Consider the following 20961-nt stretch of genomic DNA (forward strand, 5'->3'; position numbering starts at 1 on the left):
ATCAGCAGTAATATAGTAAACATAAACTGGCTCTAAAAGTCTGAATATCTTCAATAAGCAACTAACTGGGATAGACTTAAAGCCACAGAAAAAAGTATGATGAAGAAAGAATCAAGGTATGGAAAATAGTGAGTAGTAATAAGGAATGGTTGAGTACCTCTAGGGCAGCAGATGCCCATTTTGGTCCCAATCCCTTAAACGACTTACGACATTTTTACCCAATTTAAGCAACAGATTATCAATCAATGATTCTGCACTGACCAGCTTAAATATATATCGCTACAAAATCAAACATAATATTGAATCTAAAAATATTTTATCTTTAAACAGTAATACATATTTACAAATAGCCAGAGGAGTAACTCTGTAAGGATAACAATTGAAGTAGCAAAAAACTCCTAAACTTTTAACATTGAAAGTCTGGGAGTTGTGTAAATTAAAATTCCTGTAACCAAAATTTCCAACTAATGAAAACAATTTTTTTTAAGAAAAGTAGAACTGGTAACAAAAAATGAATGAACTCAGATATTTTAAAAAGATAATTCATTAGTATTTATTAAAAAAATCATGGCCAAATTTATTAACAAGGAATTATCTCTTAAACAATGAGTTATATATTAAATGAAATTTGAGCAAACATATATAAAAAATCAATTCATTGTTAAAAAAAGTAAAGAATTAATTTCTTAAGAAATGTGAGACTGGCTAAATACAAAAAGATAAAAAGCTGGCAAAAATTTGGATTCTTACCAGACTTTTTAAAGTTATTAACTCTTTTCTCTGAGAACTTTGGCCTTGACAAACTATTACTAAAAAGAAAAATAAGTGAAACATTAAAATACATAAGTATGCAAGTAAATAATTATGCAAGAAAATAATTTTATCTAAATAAAAATCTGAGGAATGGGACTCATATTGGCCACATCTCCCCAACTTCAAGAAAAACTGTAACCAAAATTAAATAGTACTGATGACCCAAATTTAGAAATCATCGTACAGAATCTCACAAAAACTATTAATCTTGAGTGAAAATATCAAGAAAACTATGACTGATAAAAATGCTTATAACCCCTCATCCCTGAATAAAATTGCCCAAATACCCGAAAAGAAATACTTATGTAATGGAATTATCTAATTAACATAAGAATGTGACTTTTGAGTAGAGAAATGACAAAAAGAGATTTTTGCCCCATTTCTTTTTTATGGTAGTTAGAATAAGACCCCAAACATCATTGGAAAGTATGTTAGTTACCTAGGGACAATAAATTAAGTAAAAAAAATTACTTACTCTTAAAATAAAAGTAAAATTTAAAAATATAGACCCATAAAAATAACAAGTAATGAGTAAAATTTGTAAGGGAAAGCAAAAATAATATTAAAATACAGAAAGTGACAAAGATTATGTCAATGTGATAAAAGTAATGACATTTGGTTGATTTTCATGAAGTAAAAAAGCAGTTGTAATCTTGGTAAAGCAAAAAACAAAGTGTTTTTGAAAGACGTCTGTACGCAGAAGGCTTTTAATAGAGTAGACATAGGTTAATATCATGAATAGACATTAACTGTGCCTTATTAAATAGGCATCCTAAGTCGTAGGTTAATAAGTACAAAAAAGAATGTAATTTTTTTTAACTGAATGGTATCACATTACAAAGGATCAACGGTGGTATATGTACCTTGGTAAACTGAAAAACTTACTAATTCAAATGCAGTTATAACATGTTATATCTTTTTGAATAACCCTTAAACATTACTCCATATGATATGTTATTAGTGAACAGTTTGAATTTCACACATTTCCTGAATACTTAGAGCAAATTTAAGGCATTAAAAAAATGTTTGGAATTGCTATGGCTGGACAATTGATGAATGATCTAGTATAAACGCATAACATTACCTTAAACTTTTGAAATGGCACTATGTATTCATATGGCTAATAAGATAAATGGAAAAATTAAATGCAATATTTCATAGGTGGAATTTTTTCCTAAGTTACGCAAATTAAGTGAAATTACTAATTGAAGTACTGTACTAAATGCAAATAATATTTTTCAAATGTACTTGTCCAATATTTTTGTGTGTTTTCAACAGCAATGCATTTGATCCTTTGATAATAACATGATAATACTATTGAAAACATTAAAGAAAAGGTAGAAATTTTTGCATAGATTTTAGTATAGTTATTCTTGTTTAAGTAGTTTTATTAACTTAAACAAGAATATAACAATTAATAATACAATAACTGAATTTACTTTCACTTATATTAAATATTACAATTATTCAATAATTATAGGCTTAATTGAAACTTTCAAATAAACGTGAGTACACTGAGGGGGTGGGGTAGTAGGGAGAGTGGTAAGAAGACGAATATGATTCTTAGTTACAGCAACTTGTTTTTTAATGATTCTGGTTACAGTTTATCAAGGGGTGGGGGAGGTATGGTCAACGTAAGTCCATTCCTTAAACTTTTAAGAAAAAATTAATTAAAATTAATTTCTTAGATAATTATTTACTTGCATTCTTAAATATTTCACTTAATTTTCTTGTTGCGCAAGAAAATGTTGACGATGAAGTCTTTGGTAGAGAAGAGTCCCATAACTTTCTAAATTTAGCCAGGAAAGTTATTCAACCCTTTGCTGGTTTTTTATCTTTTTTATTTAGTCTCTCATTTTTTTGGAGAAATTAATTCGTCTTCTTCAATAATTTCTTTTAACAACCTATTGATTTTATATTTTTGCTTTCACTTTCACTTTATATATTACTTGTTATATATAATTGTTCTTTAAATGTTTAGGAGATCATTTCATGTTAAAAAATTTTGCCACCATTTTTTAACAAGTCCTCATAAATTTTATTTTCTTTCTAAAAAATCTGTACATATTAACCAATGAATTGTTTGAAATTTAAAATGTTTCATGCTTACATTAAAGTTGAAAATTGTTATTAATTATCTGCAAATATATTAATAAGAACTATGATCAAGCATGTTTTGGTTTTGGATAAAAATTATTAAATTTTTACTGTCAAATGGTAAGGTATTAACCACAGCAGAAGCTGTCATGGAATACTTTCTTTTGACATATAAGAAAGTATCTGTCATCTTGAAGATAAGAAAGTTTTTTAATTCAGAGAATGTATTCCAAATAGTTCTAAAACATCCGAAACTGATATGACTTATAGGATTTTTTAATTTGTTTAATGAAGATACCTTTTTTGAAATGACTATTATTTTTAATTCCTGAAATACACGAAATGACAAATAATATCCTAGAAGGAAAAATAGAGATCCTCAGGATGTGAACATAAAAAGAATGCTACTGCAGGGTGAGTTTTACAGTTCATCCTAACAAAAGACCAGCATCTTTTAGCCAGAAACAGTTACTGGTGTTACAAATAAACATTTAAAGCAGCTTGTGATCCTCTACAAAATGATCAACACTGGAATGACTACCTCAGAGTTCGGCACAGTTTATGGATCCCTAACCCTATTAAGAGATGTTTTTGTCATATTGATATTTTAACTGTGAAACTTTCAACCCAAAAAATATTTGGAACAAATATAAACATGAACCACCTGACCATTCATGCCAGGAAGTATCAATTTCTAAAATATCTTTAATTAACCTACTTCTCGCAAAAATTGTGGTTTGAAAAAAATCGCTTTAGCAATGGCATCATCTGGAATATTGACTACCTCATTCCAAGAAAGAAGGACAGTCCATTCAATGTTTAAATTGTATTACAACCCTCAAACTCTATAGCACATTGCGTAACATAAAAAAATTCTATGGTGGGAAATGTAATTCAAAATATTCACTAATAGTGTGTTTGTCTTTATTTTTGGTGTTACCACACAGCTAAAAAATTTCATAAGAGGTTTCTAACTCTAGTGTAATACGTGCAACCTTAATGGTAATGGGAGGAATAAATACATTATGTGGAGATTTTTGTCAAACCTTACCAATGGCGATAAGATTGAAAGCTTGCCTAAAATCTTCATACCTCTGGCCAATTATTTTCCTTTAAAATAAGTATCAGGATAATAAAATCTAATTTTATTTATTTATTTACAGGGCAAAAAGGCAAAAGGCCAAGGCAATGGCAATGAAAAAAAAAAAACTATTACAAGGATTTATTATAGTTATATTCTTTATTAAAGTTCTGTGCAACTTTCCCCACAGCCAGCACCATCCAGTTATTATAAGGCAGGTAGCCAAATTTCTCTCATGACCTCTGTACCCCGCCCTAGATGGAACTTCAAAAAGGCTAATTGGGAAAATTTTTCTAGGGATCTGGATAAATGCCTAGGCTGGATACTATCAATCAGCAAAAACTATAGCAGATTTATTGGAGTAGTAACAAGTACTGCTAAGAAGTGCATCCCTAGAAGGTTTTACAGAGAATATATCCCAGGGTATATGGTCCCAAGATAGCGAAGTTCTCTACCGAAGCTTCCTTGAAATGGGGGATCAAGAGGTAACAGATGAGCTTCTCCATAGCCTCGATGCTGCAAGACAACAGAAATGGTGGGAAGCCCGAACTTTCAGACTTCTGAGTCATCATGCATGGACTCTGCTAAGAAAATTAGGAAGCGGATCTCCTATTCAGAGACCAAAAGCGAGTGTCTTCCCAAACACCGTAGCATCCCACATAGTGGCAACATCCAGAGCACCAAGAGAAAGGGCACACACAATTGAGATAAAATGCGAACTAAGAAACTTGAGGAGGAAGGCAAGAGAAACTGCGGAAAATACGCAAAACTTTGGCTGGCCAGATTCTTCACTGACATAATGCAGACTGGTAGTGTGCCTAGAGAGTTCAAGCAATCGAAGGTAGTAGCCATTTTAAAACCAGGGAAACCAGCAAACTTACCTAAGAGCTACTGGCCTATAGCATTGCTATCAGTGACATACAAATTACTAGAAAGGCTTATCTACAACAGAATCTGTCAGAGGATATATGTTATCACAATTGAACAAGCATGCTTTAGGCCAAAACAAAGTTGCACCGACCAAATTCTCTCGCTCACATATATTGAAGTGGGGTTCCAAAGAAATCTTAAAACCTCTGCTGCATTCGTTGATTTATCGGCCACTTACGACACAGTCTGGAGAGAAGGCATGATTTGTAAGGTCTTCCATGTAATCCCATGCAAACAAACAGCTCGCCTCCTTAATAACATGTTGAACGACAGAATGTTCCAAGTTATCATGGGATCCGATATAAGCTCACTGAGGAAACTCAAGAACGGCCTGCCACAAGGGTCGGTACTTGCGCCTTTCCTTTTCAGCCTCTATGTTGCAGACACGCCAGAGACAAGATCTAAAAAGCATGGCTACGCCAAAGACTGGGTGCTAACAATAAAATGTAAATCATTTGAAGAGTCGGAGGAGGTCCTGATGGCTGACCTGGAGAAACTGGGAAGGTTCTTCCGGAGATGGTGCCTCCAACCAAATGCTAGTAAAACAGAGATGTCATGCTTCCATCTGAGTAACAAGTTCGCTAATAGGGAGCTTAAAATTCTATTCGAGAATACATGGCTCTTTCACAATAAGACACCAAAATACCTAGGCATGACACTTGACAGAATGCTTTCATTTAAGAAGCACCTAATGAAAACTGCAGAGAAATTGAAAGCGAGAAACAATATTATGCATAAACTCTGTGGAACAACATGGGAGCATCGGCTTCCACTTTGCGCACATCGGCTCTGAACCCCGGTCTTCTTGGCTGCTGAATATTGTGCGCCAGTGTGGCTTAACAGTCCTTATGTTCATTGAATTGATGCTCAACTTAATAATACTATGAGAATGATTGCTGGGGTTATCAGGTCTACTCCTGTGGAATGGCTCCCGGTATTGAACCACATACTACCCCCAAACCTGCGCCATATGAATGCTCTTGTAAGAGAGTACAAGAAGATTACAGACAATCAAAACCTACCAATACATGAGGACAATTGAGGATGCCAATCGTGGTTGCCTTTGATTCAGAAAGCCACCTATCAAAACAGCAACTGCTGCCACAAAGGATGGATTTAACCTGACGCCTGGCGTCAAGAATGGACCACAAAGCAGAATAACCAAATCCCATGTATTACTCAAAGGCCGCCGGGTTTTGACTTGCTACGTAAGACATGGTCAACGCTAAACAGAATACGAACTCAGCATGGTAGGTGCGCCTATTTCCTGTATAAATGGGGTAAAACACCAACGCCTCTTTGTGAGTGCGGTGAAAATCAAACTGTTAGAAACATCACAGAAGTTTGCCCTAGGATAGCTTATGAAGGGAATCCTGAAGATTTCCTGATGGCAACTCCAGAATCAGTAGCATATATTAATTTGATAAATCTTTGTTTGTAATTTTGATTGTAATTGGTGTTGTGTTTTGGTGCCATGCTAAATAAATAAATAGTTATGTTTTACAATTTTTTAATGTTCATTTAAAATATATACGTATAATATAATATATAATATAATAAATAATATATATATATATAATAATAATATATATTAATATATAATCATTAATAAAATTCTTACTTGGTTGAAAAAAAACTTATTCTATTAAAATTGTCTACCACAATAATCAGAATTTTCTTTGTCAGTGAAATGGATCGCATATTGTAAATAAAACTGCAAAAATTTCTAATATTGCATAAGGGAATACATGACTGTACTTCATTTAGTACAGGATTGTATCTATGTAATACTTTATGAAAAAATTGTACATCAATGTATTTTCTGTAGCATGCTAGAGATAGTAAATTATAAATTAACTTCAGCTGTTGTTTGTCAAGATGTTGAAGATGAAATTTGTGGGAAAGCAAAGAAAAATGTTTTTCTGGATATATTCAATGTTTTACAAAGTATAATCTGGTAATTCCAGGTGGAGATGCAATATTCGAGTATACTTAAAGAGCAGGATGCTAGTGTGTGGATCAATAAAAAGTCTCGCAAGCCATTTCAACAACCAAGATTTCACTTCACCCTGCTCACAATCCTCTCCCAGGAAAAGTATAGCTTAAGAGAAAAATACAGCCTCAAATAACAAAAGATGCCTACACTGGCGACAGAATCTACAATAGTACTTTTGTTAACATCATTAACAAAAACTAAAAACAGCAAAAGGCCAAGATTGGAACCCTATGTAACTCCAGATGTTGCGTAGAATTCATGATGGGAAATATATCCAGCATATTTAGCAGCAAAAGTTCTACCACTCAGGCATGAAGAATTCCACTAATGAGATGCTCACCAAATCCAAATCTGGCCAACTTCTTCAAGAATAGGTAGTGTGATATTTTATCAAATGCCACACTACCTATTCTTACTCAATGCTGTTTGAAAGTCAAAATAGATGGTGTTCACCTGGTCTATGGAACAGTTCTGCATGAAAACATGTTGAGAACATGTTAAGATGTTAAAACATATTAAGAGAACAATATATCTGAGTGAATCAAAATTTAAAACAATGAGCACAGCATGGAGGATTCAACAATTAAATGTTTGCATGCTTAATGATTATAATGTTAAAATAAATAATTTAGAACACTCACTACTTTATTCATAATCATGCAAATTAATTTTCAAAATATAAAAAAAAATTAAAAAGTAAATTAGATTTTGCAATTATGTACTAACCCTATAATGTGTTTATTACTACATAAGAGTCTATTTCCAAATCTTATAACATTCACATTTTAATTTTGACCATAAAAAGGACTGTAATAATGAACAAACGTATCTTAAGTATTAATATTATAATTGGTACTTTGACATACTATAAATTTTCATAGAGGAATAAACTTTAATAATTGATAACTTTAGGAGGGAATTTTGCAGTCTTTGAATATGAAATATTTATATAATTTCAGTTTATGAATAATAATTATAAGAAGTGAGATAATTGTTAGAAAAATTAATAATTAGAGGAAGTCAAATAAACATTTTGAAATGTATAAAAATTTATGTATAAAATCAACTAAGTAACTATTAAAATACAAAGAAGCAGTTTTTAATAACGATATGAATTTAATTTTTTATTTCCCTTAACACAAATAACTGACAATAAATGAATATGAATGGATACTGAATTACAAAACAATTAAGCATAAATTTTATTATTATTAGTATTTATAATCAACTTTCTTACATAATCAATATTTGTGAATTTAACATAATGGACCATGAACAAACTAATATTTAAGATATTTTAAAACAAATCAACAAAGAATAAATATATTTAAAATTAAGAAAAAGAAAAAACTATAATCTATATTAAAAATAATCATCTAATAGGTTTTATTTTAGATAATTACTAATGCTACCAACTAGAATAACCATCTGCACAATCAATTTCTAAATAAACATGAATGAATTTTTATTCTAGGAATCAGAAATAAACAAAAGTAGCCTGTGGATATTATGACTACAAGTATATTATCTGCACTGCAACGTATATATGTAATGTGTGGAATTGCACATATTCTATATAGAATAAATTTTAATGAGAAAGATGAAATTTTATTTTATCAATATAGGATAAAATGATAAAATGCTACTCCTCTGCTGGAATTGAACCTGAGATAGCTGATTTAGAAGCAGTCATGTTGACTTCTACAAAATTAACATTTCAATAGGTCTTATTGTAACACTTTAGTAAAATCAATACAATACATTAACACTGACAATAAATATGTGTTGTGTCTAAGCTACACATAAAACAAAAATTTCTACTGTTTGTAAATCATGAAATGAATTGTTGGGTGCATTTTAAGGAGATAACTACTGACCTGCAATGGGATTTACAGTCCATTGTGAGGTAATAACATAAACTGAAAATTCACATTTTTTTCAGTAGGTAATATAGTTTTCTGAAAGAGCTTAAAAAATTAGTTTCTTGATGCAGTATGAAAAAGCAATGTTATAAATCATAATTAATGCTACAAAAGCATCAGAAATTGTTCATATTTTGTTTAAACTGGTGTCAGAATATCTCTGCTACATGAGTGGAATATGATAAAAAAATTTGACAAATCCCCAGTACATGTAGACAAATGATAACATTTCAAAGATACACACATAAAACAAATGCTATCTTAAGACACACAACATCAGAAATAATTAAAATTCAGTCATTTTTAAAATTAAAAGTCCTCAATTATACCTTAAAACAATAGAAATTGCAGTTATATTTGAAAGACTCTACGTTCTAGTGGTGAACGCGTCTTCCCAAATCAGCTGATTTGGAAGTCGACAGTTCCAGCGTTCAAGTCCCAGTAAAGCCAGATATTTTTACACGGATTTGAATACTAGATCGTGGATACCGGTGTTCTTTGGTGGTTGGGTTTAACCACACATCTCAGGAATGGTCGAACTGAGAATGTACAAGACTACACTTCACTTACGCTCATTACATATCATCCTCTGAAGAATTATCTTAACGGTAGTTACCGGAGGCTAAACAGGAAAAGAGAGAGAGTAAATTTAGTTAAAAAGTGGATGTGGGCAGACCAAAAGAATCCAGTGCACATTTTCTGGACTTAAAAAAAAGAAAAAATAAGCTATTTTTTTAGGTATGATGTGTGGAATCTCTGAAAGGAATTACGAACTAAATGCTAATGTGTCCTACTTGCAGAATATGATTAAAAAATGAATTTTATTCAAAACAAATGTGAATGTTCATTGCTTATAAATATGGACGTACTGGGAACATTGATCTATTACACGCAGAATTCTCCAAAAACTAAAATTTCTGCTCTATTAAATAATTTAGAATAAATATGCTATTCTTAAAGAAAAAATATTTGACAGAAACATTTCACAAAAAAACCATTCTTTTTTTCTCCAAAAAGATATAAGTGTACGCAGAAGTACATTATAACTTACAATATTAAATTACAAACGTTACATATCTTAATTTTAGATGATAAGATTATTTAAGTACATATAGCTTCATTAAAAAGACACAAGACACAATAATATTTTTATTTACATTTAAAAAGTACTTTAAATAAAATACCATAAATTAATATTTACCTATATGTTTAAATGAATAAACAGATCACAGACAGAACATATCTGTTTTTAAAAAAATCTACTGTGAAAATTTGGCAGTCATTTGATTACATTTGCTCCATAGAATGTTGTGCTGCAAGATAAATTTCGTTATTATCCTAATTTTAATATTAGATACAAAAACACTGTTCTATCTGATAATAATTGTTATAATTACTTATGTAGTGTTTAAAACAGAAAAAATATTTACAATACATAATATTTTGTTAAAAAATAAATAAAAGATGTTCCTTATTGTAATAATTACTTTATCAGAAAAAAAACTTTTTTTATTAATTTTAATTGGTCGTGATTACTATCATCATTAACCTCTAAATTCCAAAAGTATGCATATACCATCACAGGAATTTCTGTTTATGTAATATATTGTTTTAAACACAATATCATATGATGGATGCTTGATTACAAGGTATTTGGTTTGTTTAAATAACCTTTTACAAGAGACAGTGGTTCTCTGGTTTGTATTCAATGTGTAAGTTTTATGATGCAATAATGACATGTTAAAACTTCAGGATTGTTAAACTTTACTATTAATTCATTTAATAAAGTAAAAAAAAATGCAGCTAGGCTGAAGCCCAATTTGATGAAGCCCAATTTGATGATTATGAGAGATGAATGTTTTATATTTTATAATTAGCGCACAATAAAATAGTTGCATACATATAACAACATTACACAAAATTAAATTTATACAATCTGAATCTTTACTATCAGTAAACAGCATTTTTATTATTGGAAGTTTAAGAAAATCATAGAAATTTCAACAGTGAAATTGTCAGCTTGAGATACTCAAATACTTTTTTTTTTAATTATACTTATTTCTTTTATTATGTTATGACATATATAATACTAGCATCCCCGTCGCAGCTTCGCCTGTGCTATATGGTTATTTTGTTCTCCATCAAGGCCAGGTGATAATTAGACGGCTTGGCTCACCTATCTCGTCCTTCCTGTCTAGTCAGAGGACTCTGTCCCTTGGATGCTGCTGTGTTCATTGAGTCACACTTGTGAGAATAAAACGGTAAATAAAAATTAAAGCCTGTTCAATTTATAAAAAATATCAGTGTATTGTAATTTCTTCAGAACAACAGCTTAGTAAGTACAGGACCTGAAACTTTGAGTGAGCTAAGAATGTGGGTTTGAAAACCAACAGCCTCCATCTTAAAAATATTAGTTATAACTGGCTACCTGTGCTTTGTATAGGTAAAAATATATTTTGTCTGTTGTTAGCATTACCTGACAAACACCACTTAGTGATCGTACTTCATTATTCACTTTAAAGTTTTTTATTTTATGTTTTTTAGTTGAGTAATCGGAAATAGGTACAGCCAATAATATGACAGTGGCAGTCATATTTATTTAAGTGAGATATATATTTATTAACACATATTAAGTCACATATTAACAGATACAGTGGCTATGTTGGTTGAGCCGCCACACTGTACGCTATCACACCGCTTAAAAAATTAAAATTAAAAAACCTGAAAATGGTTTTTAGATATTTTCTGAAGAATATTTGCAAACACCAAACTAGTAAATATCTTGTTTAATATAGTCAGAAATGGAGAAAATTTGCAATCATTGTTGAAATATTTTTATTTAGAAAAATCTAAAAATTGGTTTTTAGATATTTACATGAAAATTACACACACCAAAAATCAAGTTGATGTTTTCATCTGTTATGGAGAAATTTAAAAATAAAAAAACAGTAAATTTTATTATTATTCAATTTTAACCCTTTAAATTCAGAATTTCAAAAAATTCTTTCTTGGGGTGTACTTGCACAATAAGAACATGTATACAAATTTTCATCAATTTATCTTCAGTAGTTTTTGCTGGATGTTGATAAAACAGTCAGTCAGGACAAGTTGCTTTATAGGTACAGATATATGTTAGTAGTACATTCTATCTTATTTCAGTTTAATTTCTTTATTCTTATTTAACTAAGATCCATTTTTTAGATTAATTTTAACTAGCTTCCATTTCCTATTTTAACATTTAGTTACAATTTAGAATGGTTTTCATTTAATTATAATTTACATGATTAATTTACTAAGGTAGAGTTACATTTATATTAATACTATATAATATTATACTCTAACATTTATATTAAAATTAACTTTAAAATTCACTTTAAAATTTTTTTAAAGTGAGTTTGATGTTAACCATTATACTTATGTCAGCTAGTAAAATTACTCGTACATAAAATCTGTGAATATAATCTGTTAATTAAGCTGCCAATGATCAGTGAGCTAAATGCCTGTATTGAAATAGACAAGATGTAGTTTATGAAAAGAAAATACAACTGAGGAAGAATATTAACTATATGATGAGTGTATGAATTAGCTTCAAAACATAGGATTGTTTCATTGTAATTCTGCCAAACATTGCTGCAACTTTAGTGACATTAATAAATATATATGTCACTTCAGCTACTACCCAGATGTTTTTGGGTGAATAAGGGACTTACTGCAGCCTATTCCAACTGTATGAACTCTCACTGTAAACCACAGATGACATTTTGTTGATCCTGTGATGTAAGCTGTCATGAGAGCTAAGTACAAAGATGGTACTGATTTTTTGATAAAATAATTGAAAATATTGTTAAATTCATCCTTTTCAAATAAATTTTTATGTATCAGAATTTATAGTATTTTCATCAGCTGCCAGGCAGAACCGAAACAAATATTGGTTTAAATTTACATGGTTGGAGAGCACTCAGGCTCCCATTGCCCTTTAAAATGAAGGAGAGGCATACCATCCCCCCAAATCCTGTATAAACTTATACAAAGATCTTCCTTTAGTCGTGGCATGCCATTCTTGCTGCCATGCTTCTATCACAAGGCTGTAAAGCCTCCTCCGCAGGTGGGAGATGGGCAACTGTTTGAAATTTAGAACCATTGAGATCACCATTCTGCTCCAGTACAGGCCCAGCTCGAAACCACATCCCAAATACCTTGGCCTACCTGCCTCTTCACAATTTCCATATGGCCACCCGAATTTTCACCACTAAATTGATTGGAAGAACCTTTCCCAATACAATGGTAACCTTGTAGAAGGTTTTTTAAAAATAACAGTGCATACAATTAAGGCTCAGCGCTGAGGACTCCTTAAATTTTGAACAAATGCTTGGTTTCTTTCCAACCTTTGCGCCCAAACGGACGCCACATAAGACGCCCTTCTCTTGAACAACTTTATCAAGGATGTAGCGGCAAAATCTAGGTTTGTGCAATTTTACCAATTTGTACAGCTCAGACACATACATACATCGGCACATACATTTCACAAACCAATCTTTCATATCTTGTTTTCTGCTCTTTGAGTTAGGGATTTTATTGATTTAAATATTATGGTAAGGAGCATTGTCTATTACTAAAATACTCCTCGACTCAAAATTTTGCAGCAATTTTTTTCTTTCATCCATTTCATAAACATATCACTGTTAACATTATCATGATAGGCCCCAGTCTGATTTGTCATGTTTTTTCCATGTTTTCAAGACATTTGGGATGAAACTTTTTCTCTGCTAGCATAAATAATTATTAATCTGAACCCTTTAGATTGGACGTCAGACACTATTGTTGGAATTGTCTGACCACGATTGACTTTTAAGGTGACTACTAAATATGTATGGTTCACTGAGATAAATTATGGGCCGTTCTTGATTTCTGAAATACTTTATTGCCCTCAGAAAATAAATTTTTTGTTCAAGAGTAACTGGTATTTCAATTAATAGTTTTCTGTTATTCTCCATTTGAAACCAAGATTCTTCAGAATATATTTCAAACTGCTTTTTTGCCCTTCAAAGTTAATACTCTCTCGTAGCTCTTGTAATAAAATTTTCACTGTAAGAAGGCAATGTTTTTGCAGGTGAAAATTATAAACTATTTGTCTTACCATACATTTATCAAAATTATCCAGTCCTGTGATACACCTTTTAAAAGTCAGTCGTTTGAAAAATGTTTTATTTCGTTGTCATCACTATCTTTTTTTTTCAGTTTGGTAATAATTGTTGTCACACATGCTCAGACACACCACATACTGCAGCAGTTCTAACTTGAGCCTTTGATAAAGGAATTGTCACAGCCTTGTTATCTGCTTCTTCCTTCATAAACTTGTAAATGTTAGAAATAATTTCTCTGCCTTGACTATGAATGATGTGTCCTTTCAATTTCCATTGAATACCGCATATAAAAACTATTATCCATTCAGAAATATAAGGTAACTTAAAATGATTTACCTAATTCCAAATATCTATATATTAGAAGTCCTAAAAACAGTAACATTTAATAAAAGATTGACTATTAACTTTTGTATTTAACTTGTAAGTGATCTATTTGATTTCTTTAGTTAAATGAATATCAAAATGAAAGTCAAATTCCTGTCATATTTGTTCTAACAAGTCTACTGAAACTAACAATATACCAATAACCATTCAGACTGTAACCAATGGTAGCACAATCACAGCTTAATGTCCAAAAAGAAGAAAAACGCATGGCATAATACGTAAAGGCCTAAGAGGCCAAGTCATGATATCTGCTGTGACTAACTCCAATAAAAGGATGCATTTTACTGAAGTAAGAATAGACATACACATGCCAATGAGGGGCTATCTAGTAGCAAGATTTTTGTTTAATTCTGATAATACAAATCATATATCTATCCAAATACAAATGATTGGTTGCTGTCTTTTCATGAAAAAGGAAGTCATTATACAAGTTTAGTGCAAGTAGATTTTCCCATACAAAATCACTGTGACACCTTCACCTTATCACTTAAATGATACTTGTTTCATCACTAAATACAGTATAAAGAGTAAATCATTTCTTCTACAGTTTCATGAATTATAAAATAAAATACCAGTTTTAGTAACTTCTCCATTGGTCTTGTAGCTTGAAACAGCTTGAAACTTATATGGTTTCATTACCTAATAATGCCTCAAACAACAAACACATAATCTACGGATTCTCAATACTGACTAGCTCAGCAAGCTGACTTATAGAGCTACACTGAAAACTGTTTTAGATTTATCTTATCTTATGAAGCTGCTTGCAGCAATGATGCATGCCCTCTGAATACCCCAATGAATTAACTCCGTACAAAATTCATCATTAATCACAATTAAAAAAAACCTGCTACACACAAAGAGCTTGGACTGCTTCCAGACATCACTTTCTCAGAAAAATTGTGAATATCAGAATTAGCGGAAACATCAAATGGTAACCCAGCAAAACTCAATAACCTCTTTCATTTGATGTATATGTGGTTGATAAGTACAGAAGAGATTTATTAAAATCAGGTGAATCACTAAAATTTCCTTGTTGAATAATTTGTGATTTTATATCTGACTACTTTTAATTTTTTTAACTGAGGACCATTATTACTAGTGTTGTAAAATTTAAATATAATTAAATAGAAGTTAAAATAAGATTAAAAAATACCTTATGCCATCCTTTTAATGGCCATTTTCTTTTTTTATGTAAGTACCCAGTCAGAACCTCTGGTTTCTTTTCAAACCTTTGACCATCTCTAAGGCCTTCCAGGATTTCCCACTCAGATCCACGTCTGTTTACCCGTTTATTAACTGGAAAAAACAACAGATAAACTAGGTCATAAAAAAAAAATTAAGACATATTTTTTTTAACATTTTTAAAATAACAATGAAACAACAGTTCTTGGATATCAACAACCTACGATTTTAGTAGTATTATTTATCATACACGACATTAGTCGTCCTAAACAAAGTTCTGAGCTTTTTGTTTCTTAAATTAATAACTTCACAATCTATCTCATCAGAACTTTTATTTCACTCCCTCTTTCTAAATAATCAGTCTGACATGCTCTTTAAGATACATAAAATAAGATAGTAAGGAAAGTAAAAAAAAGGTAAAGAGTAAAATATAAAAAAAGATAAAGAGTAAAAAGTAAAAAAAGATAAGCTAAATAAATTTTTAAGCCACTAATTGGAACCCTTCTGACACTTTCACCTAGGAAATCAAAACCTGAATCACTGAATAGCCCAAAAGTAGTCACTATCCTACACCGTAAGAAAAACAAATATAATAGCTGACTCAATTATCAACTACCTATCCAAGAATTCTGGATAAGAAGAAAGATAAAGAAAGATGAAAATAATCAACAAAGAAAGGGAGTGGCAGTCTTCTAGAAATTGAAGTACTTCACAATCTGCCTAAAATCTAAGCATGTTAACATTGCATGTGATATAGATAGATATAGCACTTGCAATTTTCAATATAGAAGTAGAATTGATGGCTAGTCAATAATATGTAAATACAAACAGTATGACTGGAAAAGGCTCTCCACATTGTTTAACTATGGCGATAGACAAGTTGATTTATAAAACTTGGATTCAATATTTGCAATTTTTCCTGACTTCACAATCTTCAAATTCCAGGGTTCTTGTTTTGAGACATTGCAGATGTAATGAAAACATCAGTGTCAGCAGATCTTAACTTTGGTAATCTACAAGAATTAATTTACTAAGCACAGCTTCAGGAATTTGAAATATTTTATTATTTATTTAAGTTACTACAAATACAGTATCAGAGTTTAAACTAAATTCAAATTCTAAACCTTCCAAATGAAAAACTGAAACTCCTATCCTGCCAAGAAAGTTATTCTAGACCTTATACCCTTTAAATTCAGGATGCTACTCCACTGAATGTGGCAAATTATCAAGTTGTTAAACTATGCTAATCTGCTATATTAGGGTGTAAGTATTTGCAGCTTCCCAACACCCAATATAAATGCAGACATTAAATAATCTATAAGTGTAATTTAAAGCACTTGGTAATTGTGTCTTTCTCAACTGTTAGCTTGGTTGTTTAACTTATAAAAATATATCTAAACTAATTAAACAAAACTTGCAAGATTGTTTTACTTTTCCTGAGATTAAACACTGCACTATATCTTATTTCAAATTTTCTTGAACATCTCAATCTCTTTGTTGGTAAAATATTTTTTTTCCATTTACTCTTAGGATGCATTTAAAGAATAAATTTCTAAAGGTAAATAAATAAGGTCTATATCTATAACAATTTTTAAATAAATAGTTTTTTTAAATGTTTAGTTTTTAAACAGTTATAAAAAAATAAAATATAAAATTAAGAGAGTACATCACGTAATATTATGTTGATCAGCTGATCATTCAGTTTAGCAAGTTTAAAAGAAAACACACTGAAAAAAAACAATAATTTTTTTTATTTTTATTTCACAGTTTATTTCCTTAGAATGTTTACTTTTGATGTAACTAACAAATAGCACTAATATTTTAATGAACCTACCACTACAGTAAAGACTTTTTCTAATATATTTTAAATAAACAAGTTTGGCAATTTATAAAACTCTGCATAATATTTCTAAGGGAAAATTGCACATACTCCTACATAATGCTTTACAATCATTCAGTGAAATGTCACTGCCAAGAATACTGAGGAAATGGAAACTTTATGACCAAGTGAGTGTGTGTCATTTGTTAATTTGTGTGCTTATTTCTTTCTCCTTTTAAATAAAGTTTAATGTGTTTTGGAATCGATAATCAATGCGTAATAAGGTTTGACGTTCTCAGAATAATTGTTACCATTAATTTATTCTGTTATGTGTAAATTTCTTTCTTTTAAATTCAGTTGTAGGTTAAGGAGATTAAAAAATTGTGTTACATTATTGCATGCATTTTTCCAAGCATTTAATATAGAATGAAAAGCAAAAAAAAAATTATTTTATGATAATTAACATATAAGAAGATATAGAAAATGAGAGATCGCATTACTACCAACTTATTAATATTTTCACTAGATAACAAAAAAACTATTATGAATTACATATGTGTTTTTCCTAATCCACAGTAAAATCATTATATAGAAAAAAATATTAAACAAAAATAGAATCAGACACAATCTGATTTTTACATTTTGTTTTTTAGGTGAAGCTTATTTTCTTGAAAAATGGAACAGGGTTTATGAAAAATCATAAAAGATAATCCTTAATCTAATCTTCAGAATACACAACTTCAACAAGTACAATTAGATAATAACACCAAATATTTTTTTTTCATATGTAAACAATAAAAAATACAATTAATCAACTGAAAAAAAAATTTTCTTTTAACTAATCATCATAAACAGTAATAAGTAGGACAGATTAAAATGTTTAAATGACGTAAAAAATATGATTAAAACGAAAAATACCTATTTATCTTTTATACATTATAATATCAATAATAATAAAACAAATAAAAAAATATGAACAAGCTAAATTAAAAATGCTGCTAACATTATAAATCATTATTAAACAAAATAAAAAAACAAATAGCAACAGCAGAATATTACAAAAAAGTATTTTATAGCCTAAAATTATTTCAACCATTATTCATTTAACTAAATCTATATTACAGTACTTAAACAGCAGCAAAAATGTTATACAACTAATGGAATTAAAAATAGTTTCTTTAAGATATTATTTATTTTATTACAACAGCAATATATTATGTTTAGATTGCATAAGATATAAAATATAAATGCAGATTTCTCACACAAGGACATAAGCAATAAACAAATTCTATTCACAAAACTTAATTTTTAGTATTAAGAAAGAATACACTAATCTCAAAACAGCATTTCTTTAATTAAAATAAACAAACACTTCTTCATTAAACAAAAAAAATATATATCCTTTTTACCATAGTTCTACAAAAGAAAAAAAAAATTTACACAATTTCTGCTAAACTAATAACAAGGCAAAATAAATATATGTTCAAGATGAAAATTTAATAAAAACTAACTAGCTGAATTACCCGAAGTTCCTTCTGGAATTCGTTTCTCTCTGTAACCAGTATGGAATTTTATGGTAAAAATTATGATAAAAACAGATTTTCTTCAAAATATTATTTTTTTTTATTTTCTTTTTATACTCTGCTTGTTAAGTCACATCATTTATGAAATTTACATTTTATACTGCTAAATTTGCTGAAAATTTGATGAGGCTTTAATTTTTCTGTAGATATTTTTTACTGTGATAAGAATCATTAAATGATAAAAACACTTTTTCATCAAGAACGAAGCAGGATCCCCAAGAATATTTCAATTTGTGAAAGTTCCATTAAAATCTTTTTCATGATAATCTTGAATGTAAACAGACTGGTAACTATTTAAAACTGAATAATTTTAATTTCAAATAAAGGTAAAAACAGTACACATACAAAAAAAAAATTGGTTGTAGCAGACAGTCATGTTTACAATATGAATACGTACGGACTAAAATCAGCGTTGAAGAGTCTGACTTTTAGTGTACGTGTACTCTTTCTTAAATCAGCAGCTCAAAACAAAGTTAATTAAGATAGATGCTAACTAAACATTTTGATTAATATTTATAAACTGCATAAAATAATATAAATAATATTTTTCCCATTTAAATTTAAATAATATTAAAAATATGGCAAAAACTTAATAAACAAAAAAGTACCAATCAAATTCGATAAAACACAATAAAACAAATATGGTAAGCATGAATTGCATTTTTAAACATGAAGTTAAATATTAGTTACTAAAGAAAACTATTAGCATTATACATCAAAGGAAAGCAAATACTGATAATAGAAATAGTGGAAGAAAAAATTATTCTTTAAGGCATGAAAACAAGTGAAAAATTGTAAAAAAAATATATCAAATTATTGAATGTAACAGCAAGCCACAGATTTTTCTTACTTAACTTTACTTTTTCAAATTGTAATATCAAAGGTATTTTGTATGATCTTAAAATTGATCCTTAGATTTGTTTCCACTGCAAGGCTTAATACATTAATGGATAATGTAATCTCATAAATAATGAGATTATTTTAAATATAATAATTGGTTATACTAAAGATGTATTTTCTAATGGTGGTGTAGATATATTCTCTCTTATAATGCCTTTTCAGTTCAGGCAGACTTGTTCTAGATTCCTTAGCCGAGTTTCCACTTTTTGAATGCTACGTAAAGTACAGCATTCAAAAGATCTATAATAAATAACCAGTTATTGTTGTACATATTTAAAAACACCCTAACAAACTAGGAGCCGTTTCATATGTTTAATGCTTTCCTTACTAACTTTTTAATTTTGATAAACGGAACTGTGATTACTAGTGACTTCAATGTAGACCTGCCGACAACTATTAGATATGACAAGATACTACTGATTTCATTGTAACATCAATGTACCAATGCAAATTACAAATAACAATTTTTGAATGGATTTAATGATGAAAAGTTTTTAAACTCTTACCAAATTAATCCTTTTGTTTTAGAAACAAACCTCTCAAACCAAACTGGTGAATTGATTTGTCATAATGCTACAATTTTGTCATAATGGGAATAACTTTCTGTAGAAACAAAAAATGAAGCAAATATTAAAAAGGGGTATAACAGGGCTGTATATTGTCATCTATATTTGATCTACTTATATACTCTAATAGAATTAGAGAAGTGAGTGTAGGTGTAAATATTCATGGAGGAAGAATTGACATGTTAATATTTTCAGATGATGTAGCTGTAATTGCAGAAAGCAAAGAGGACTTGCAATGAATTTTAACTGTTACGGATAGGGTACTGAAAGAAAAATTTCACATGTGTATGGCCATAAAACCTAAATACTGGTATGCACTAAAAAAAGGATGACTAGAACAACAATAAAACTCAGAGATGAGACTATTCAGGAAGTGGAAGAGTTTACATATTTGGTAAGTAAAATAACAGGTGATAGAAGAAGCAACAAAGAAATAGTGAATAGAATACACCAGGAAAATAATGCCTATAACAAAATCAAAAATCTTTTTACAGCAAATAATATAAGCCTTGATTTGAGAAAACAACTGAGAACATCTATGTGG

At 29.8% G+C, this 20961-nt stretch overlaps 1 protein-coding gene across 4 annotated transcripts in view; it reads right to left on the bottom strand.

Moving 5' to 3' along the window:
• LOC142317691 (TATA-binding protein-associated factor 172-like) overlaps positions 1 to 15659 on the bottom strand; it is a 143208-nt gene extending 127549 nt beyond the window's left edge. The window contains exon 1 of one of the 4 annotated variants that reach the window (XR_012754769.1): positions 15521 to 15659. The gene's annotated coding sequence lies outside the window, so the exon portion shown is untranslated. Of the gene's footprint in view, positions 1 to 10040; positions 10610 to 15520 lie in introns of those variants that run through there. The other 3 variants (XR_012754772.1, XR_012754768.1, XM_075354252.1) reach the window with 3 other exon arrangements.
• Positions 15660 to 20961: the final 5302 nt, after the last annotated feature.

This window comes from Lycorma delicatula, chromosome 1 (assembly GCF_047948215.1).
Source record: "Lycorma delicatula isolate Av1 chromosome 1, ASM4794821v1, whole genome shotgun sequence".
Lineage (NCBI taxonomy): Eukaryota > Metazoa > Arthropoda > Insecta > Hemiptera > Fulgoridae > Lycorma > Lycorma delicatula.